Source organism: Camellia sinensis, chromosome 3, assembly GCF_055761805.1.
Source record: "Camellia sinensis isolate YWXY chromosome 3, ASM5576180v1, whole genome shotgun sequence".
NCBI lineage: Eukaryota > Viridiplantae > Streptophyta > Magnoliopsida > Ericales > Theaceae > Camellia > Camellia sinensis.
Genome location: NC_138963.1, coordinates 158,943,254 through 158,950,063, shown reverse-complemented (window position 1 = coordinate 158,950,063; position 6,810 = coordinate 158,943,254). Strand labels below are relative to the sequence as shown.

The following is a 6,810-nucleotide window of genomic DNA, read 5'->3' as shown; positions in this document are numbered from 1 at the left end:
GAGGGGTTACAGAATTTTGTGAGCAAAATTTTCCTCTCTCTCTCTCTAAAATCCCCTCTCTCCTTATTTTGTGCTTGAAAGTGGGAATTCTTTACACTTTTGTTCTAGGACCCTTAGCCAAACACCTTCACCTTGGAGCTGAGGTTCTTGGAGGTCTTGTTTGAGCTCTCAAAGCTGGTTTTAGCTCAAAATTGTTGCTGTTTGTGGCTGTGCTTCAAAGGTATAAGGCTCACCCCTTTTAAATCTTTATTTTAGTTGCTTATTTGGCTACCTTTACATGCTGTTTTTGGTCTCATTTTCAACTTTAAAAACCTACGTTTTTAAGGTTTAAAAATGGTGGTTCAAGGCCTTTTTGGAGTTAGGGGTGGTCTGCTCTCTTTTGTAGCTTGTTTGCTAAATGCTGTGCCTTTTTTTTAAAGCTTTTAAAATAACTTTTTTTGGCCTTTAACCACTGAATTCCATGAGAATTTTAGTGGTAAAAACTTAGTTTTGAGGTCCAAAATAGGAGGGGGTGGCCTTCCCTCCTTGTGTCTTGTCTGCAAGTGTAGATGGCCTAGCATGTGAGCATGTTTTTCTACCTATTTGTGACTTGATCTCAGCATGTTTTTGCTACTAATTTAGCATGCTTTAGCTCTGTTTTGAGCCTACTTGGTCATATGAGACTTGTTATGCATGGTTGTAGTGCTAATGGCCTTTACTAGCTTTGTGTTTTAAGGCCTCTAACATGTTTTGCATGAGATGATTGCATGTTGTAGCATCATTTAACATGTGATTTCAGTGCATATATCTTTGTCACACTCTCACATATTTCACTCTTTCATTACTTTTAAGAGTTGTGCTTTGAGCCTTGCTTGCAAGCTAACATGCGAGCATGTTTTTTTTTGCCTTCTATGCTTTGATCTCAGCATATTTTAGCCACTGTTTTGGCATGTGTTAGCTCTATTTTGAGCTGGTTTGGTCATTTGAGCTTGATATTGCATGCCTCTAGTGTAGTGCTCTTCACTAGTTTATTATTTTGAGGTTTTGAACATGTTGTGCATGTGTTGCTTGCATGTTGTAGCATTATTTTTCATGCCATTTCAACACTGAAAAGTCTGCAACCTCCCTTATTTCTTCATTTTTCCATTTGTTTTGAGGGTTGGCTAACCTTATGATTGTGTTTAAGCTTAAGATAGAGCTTGTGCTCAATGGCTTTAATCCTCTTATGAGGGTTCCTCCTAGCCAAAGGCATGATCTCTCTCATGTCTTAAACCATTCTTTGGTTGACCCCTCTCTCATTAGAGGACAATCACTTTGGACTTAACCGGTTAAAGAATGGCTTGGTAATGCTAAAATGTGTAAACAAATGAGCAAAGTAAAACATGAACGAGACAAGCATTTGTGTTGCATTGCTTGTGTTTGGATCGGACGTTAATCCAAACACAAGAAATGTGGGACGTTTCATACTCAAAGTGATGAAACATGTCATGTTTCTTGGTCGCCACCACCCTTGATCATGCATGATAGGGTGGTGGTCGTTAGAGTCTTATATATGCATTCATTAAGCTTGTACGAGCTTGGTTCTTTGGCCATCATGCATTGAAAATTCTTGATTGGTGGCTTGAGAGCCAAGTGCCATACTCATTTGAGCTTGAGAAATGATAAGGAGGGTGGCAGTACACACATTCCTTGAAAAATACATTGATGTGCCTCTGTTGTTCTCTGTTGCAGCAAAAACAGAAGTCTGGAAAAGCAGTGCCCGACCGGCCACCTGAAGTAGCCGACCGGCCACTTAGACTAGCCGACCGGCCAGTTAAAGTGGCCGACAGCCACTTTTTATGGCCAACCGGCCACCAGTCCATTCTTGTGCAGAAGTGTTCCTGTTTTGGAGCAGAGGCAGTCTGGAAGCTGGTACAGTGTTTAGAGATCAAAGCGAGTGCAAATAGAGGCAACATAAATCATGGCGATGGATTTTCGGGAGGATGCAACCGAGCATGCATGTCTCCCTCACCTACAGAGCCGTTTATTCGCTTTATTTAAACTGTTTTTAAATAGCTTAGCGTAGCTACACTACTAAAATTTCAGCTTTTTGCGACGGTAAAATGCCGTCGCTAATACTCCTAATGTCGTCGCAAAAAACTTTTTGCGACGGTAAATGACTTTTTGCGACGGCAAGAGGGGGGTCGCAATTGGGGGGGTTGCAAAAGAGTTTTTGCGACGGCATAATACCGTCGCTAATGTTTTGCGATGGCATTTTTGTTTTTTGCGACGGCACTTTGCAGTCGCTAATAATATTTGAAATTTCTTTGACTTTTTGCGACAGCACTATTTTACCGTCGCTAAAAATGTTATTTGAGACGGCAAAAATTACCGTCGCTAATAGTCTTTTTTTGTAACGGCAAAAACATTGCTTTTGTGACGGTTTGATGCCGTCGCAAAAAATATTAAAAATATAAAAATTTCTATTTTTTTGCGACAATATACTACCGTCGCAAAAAATATTAAAAAAATAATAAAATTTCTATTTTAAATAATAAAATTTCTATTTTTTGCGACAGTTTAGTACCGTCGCAAAAGGTAAAACCTATGACAAAATCAATAAAAATATTAAAATTTTCTATTTTTTGCGACAGTATAGTGCCGTCACAAAAAAAAAAAAAAAACTCTGATAAAATTATTAAAAATATTAAAATTTCTTCATAATAATATAAAAATTCCTATATAAAAATAACAATTTCTCTATAATAAAATACTCTTCCATTCATAATTACACATCAACAAAACTATTCCACTACATAATGTTCCATAATCATATATAATGTTTAAATACATGATTTTGTTCATAATTCAAAATAACATAAATCAAAATTAAATATTTTTCTCATCATTCTTCGTAAATAACAAAAACAAAAATTCATCATGCTAATCCTTCTCTATTTGCTCTGACATCATCTTTAATCTTGCATTTTCTTGTCTCAATTCTGTCATCTCAGCTTTTGCTGATTCAAGTTCATCATGCTAGAGGAACAAAAAAATGTTATATACAAGTTAATCAATTATGATAAATTCAAATGTATATTCCAAGTTTCCAACATACAATCTCACAAACCAGAAAAGAACTAGAGTATACATAAGAAGAACAAATTTAATTTATGAGAAGTTAAAGAATTCAGCACACAAAAAAAAAAAAAAAATGTAATGAAAGACATCATTTAAATGTTCCAAACACCTCCTTTCAAATTTTATAACCGAAAAGAGGTACTTTGGTTGAAATTTAGATAAAATTTGGATAGAAACAGAGTTGGAACCGTTTAGATCAATTAAATTGACATAATTGAAATATTATAAACCAAAATGAAACATAAGGCATATTTTAAGGACAGACAATATATTTAACTATTTTTACTTTTGTGGTCTGCAATAAAATTTGAGGTATCAATCACTTGGGAAAGATAACCCTTCAATTTAATGCTTCAATTACTTATATCAATTTATCTAAAACTTGCCTAATGATTCAAACATCTATATAGAGTTAATGGGCTCTGAAGACCTAGGGATCCTAAGATCACAAGAATTCAAATCAAACAAATTTTTAATACAAAAATTCAATATTCTTTTGGTGAAAAAAATGGGCACAAAAATTTGAAGTCATCACATGGCAAGATTAATTAGTATATTCAGATTCCTAGAGCATTCAACAATGAGATACCAAGAAAAAGGGTACTCAATGGCTTTGGTCAATTATAACCTACTGATAAATAAAATATGAGACAATTCATAAATGTTAAGGTTTTTTTTTATTACAATTGAATCAAACTTTATCCATTTTGTCTAACTATTTTTTACATATTATATTATCACAATGTTAAAACAAGTTCTTGATTAAGGCCCTTCTTGTCTTTTTTTTCAATGCACATAACTAATTACAAAATGGATTACAGAATACTATAGTCATATACATCAGACACACGCCACGGAAAAGGTTCACTTCACCATTATGTTCCGTGATTCTGTGTCCATAGAATTATTGTTTCTCTTTCTTTTCTATCAATCTGCTCGCTACCTAAATTATGAAAACATGTAAATTTATTGTCTGATTTCAATAATTTGTTTAGGGTCTGTTTGAATAGAGTGAAAAATATGATGAAGAATGAAAGAAAATTTATTTTCACACGTGCATTTGGTTAAGATGAATTGTTTGTGAGAGAGTAGTAAGAAAATAGAGACGATAAGAACAAGCTAGAGAAGAAAAAATATATATGTTGCATGAAACTAAAAGCCAAGTTACAAAGGCCAAACTTTCAAGTGCATTTTGAGGATTAGTGAAGATGGTTTCGTGTCATTATAATAGCAAATTCTGTGTTTAATTACCTCTTTCCTAGTGCCTGAGCTCTTGAGGTTTGGTGAAGATGGCTTTGAAGTGCTTTCTTCACAGAATTGTCCTCTTGTTCCACCCTAAAAACATGTAAATGAAAATTTTATGCCATTGATCTTCAAAACATTGATATACATTAACCAATTACAGAGTTTAGTATTAGCATAATGAAGGATCGTGCCCACTACTATACCCAATTCTAACAATATTAAGCTTCATCGACTGGAACTCATTCATCCAGTTTGCAATAGACTGAACATTTTCTCAAAATTTTCCACCTGTAAAAGACACTTTCATCTGAATTGAGCAAATCAAGTTAAAAGCATACTTTGTTACAAATCCCTTGGTTGATAATATTATCACATTGTGTCTATGGGGTTGCCAGTCAAAGATGAGCGAAGATGAAAACAAGCAATAGGCCAAATAATTACCAAACCTCATCCTCAAACCATTTGAGTTGTAACAGTCACAAATTATTATTCTAAGAAAAAACCAAATTTCCCCCTTTCTTGTTATCAAGTTAGTCTCAAATGTAATGCATATCAAACTGAACTTGTATTTATGTCTGTGTCAGGTAAAATTTCAGAGAAGAGGGAAAAAGGTACTCACTTTAAACCACCAACTTTACACTACAAAATGCTTGACACCACCGAATGACCTCACAACCTTACTCCAGTACTTGTAATGCCTCTCTTCTTCCCTTGAACCAAAGTCAGGGTCTGCTTGAAAGAATACCTTCCCATCTCAAAACAAACAATACTAATCGAATGGAGATTCGGAGTACAAATCTCCAGCGACTCTACCTCATTCCGAGAATAGAAGTTCCAGAGCGACAACATCTTCAACTTTGAAGAACATATCTTCAAATTCTGCATCCCATAACAAGACACAAGAACCAAACTCCAAATTCGAACATCCCGAATTCAAACATTATTGAATTTAATTATATCAGAAAGGGAAAAAATGGAACACTCATATTGATCAGCAATCAGTTGCTTATAATGACCAGTAACTAAAGGATCTCTTACAAATTCTTAGTCATCCTCATACCAGTGGCTTATGTATCAAACAAAGGGTTAGAAATCAAAGAAATAAAATACCTCATAAAATACCTCACACATTTTTACAAGGTAAATAATAATAATAATAATAATAATAATAATAATAATAATAATAATAATAATAATAATAATAATAATAATAATAATAATAATGTTAAGCAATAGTCTAGCATTAACATAACAAGTTTTGAAACACACAATTCTCCAACCAAAACCCACAAATTTTTTAATGCCAACCTATTCAAAACCTCTTAAAATCAACAGTACACCCACTTCTTGAAATGATTTCCTAAACCCCAAATTGGACTAATTTTATTCTATTTTGATTCATTCCTTTTTCCCCCATAGAATTCAGAGAGAAGAAAGATGAGCGAGAGAAATAGAGAGAAGATAAATGAGCGAGAGAGAAGAGAGATAGAGAGATGAGAGAGATAGAGAGAAGAGAGATGAGCGAGAGACAAAGAGAGAAAGAGAAAGAGAAAGAGACAGAGACAGAGACAAAGACTGACAGATAGAGAAGAGTGATAAGTGAGAGAGAGAAGAGAGGTAATATTTTGTGGTAGAGGAGAGGAAGCGGCAGTAGTGGTGAAGGTGGTGGATAAGAGACGGTGGTGGTGGTGGTGATGGCGAAGGAGATTAGTGGTGAAGTTGTGGTAGTGGTAGAATAGATGGAGTGGCAGTGGTGAAAGAGAGGTAATGGTAGTAGTAGTAGTGGCAATAGTGGTATTGGTGGTAGTGGAGTGGTGGCGATGGTAGTAATAATGGTAGTCGTAAAGGTGAAATGGCGACCGTGGTAGCAGTGGTGGTAGTGAAATGGCGTTTGCAGTAGTGGTTAAAGTGGTAGAGGAGATGAGTGGTAAGAGAAAGAGATGAGTGAGAGACACAGAGAGAGAGATAAAAGAGATAGAGAGAAGAGAGCTGGACGAGAGACACAGAGAAAAGAGAGAGACAGACAGACAGAGAAGAGTGATGAGTGAGAGAGAGAAAGAGAAGAATGACAGAGACACAGAGAGAAAGAGAGAGACGGACAGACAGACAGACAGAGAAGAGTGATGAGTGAGAGAAAGAGAGAGACAGAAAAGAGAGACAGAGACACATAGAGAAAGGGAGAGACAGACAGACAGAGAAAAGTGATGAGTAAGAGAGGGAAAGAGAAGAGAGACAGAGACAGAGAGATAGGAAGATGAAAAAATGGGTGAAAAGAGAAATGTTCAAAAGAGTAAGGCGACGTCGTTTATAGTAGATCGATAAATCGAGAATGAGCTCGATAAATAGAGAAGATGAGAGTAAGAGAACGAGCAAGACGAACATAGTGAGGGAGAAATAGACAAATAGACAGAGAGAGAGAGAAGAGTGATGAGTGAGAGAGAGACAGGGAGAGAGAGAGATAGAAAA

The 6,810-nt window shown here is 35.5% G+C and overlaps 1 long non-coding RNA gene across 1 annotated transcript; it reads right to left on the bottom strand.

Moving 5' to 3' along the window:
* Positions 1-2,345: 2,345 nt before the first annotated feature.
* LOC145821171 (uncharacterized) lies at positions 2,346-4,725 on the bottom strand. Its single transcript, XR_014363203.1, has 3 exons — positions 4,548-4,725; positions 4,351-4,434; positions 2,346-2,997 (listed from the first exon to the last, which is right to left on the bottom strand). It is a non-coding gene; the product is annotated as an uncharacterized LOC145821171 (long non-coding RNA).
* Between the last annotated feature and the right edge of the window lie 2,085 nt (positions 4,726-6,810).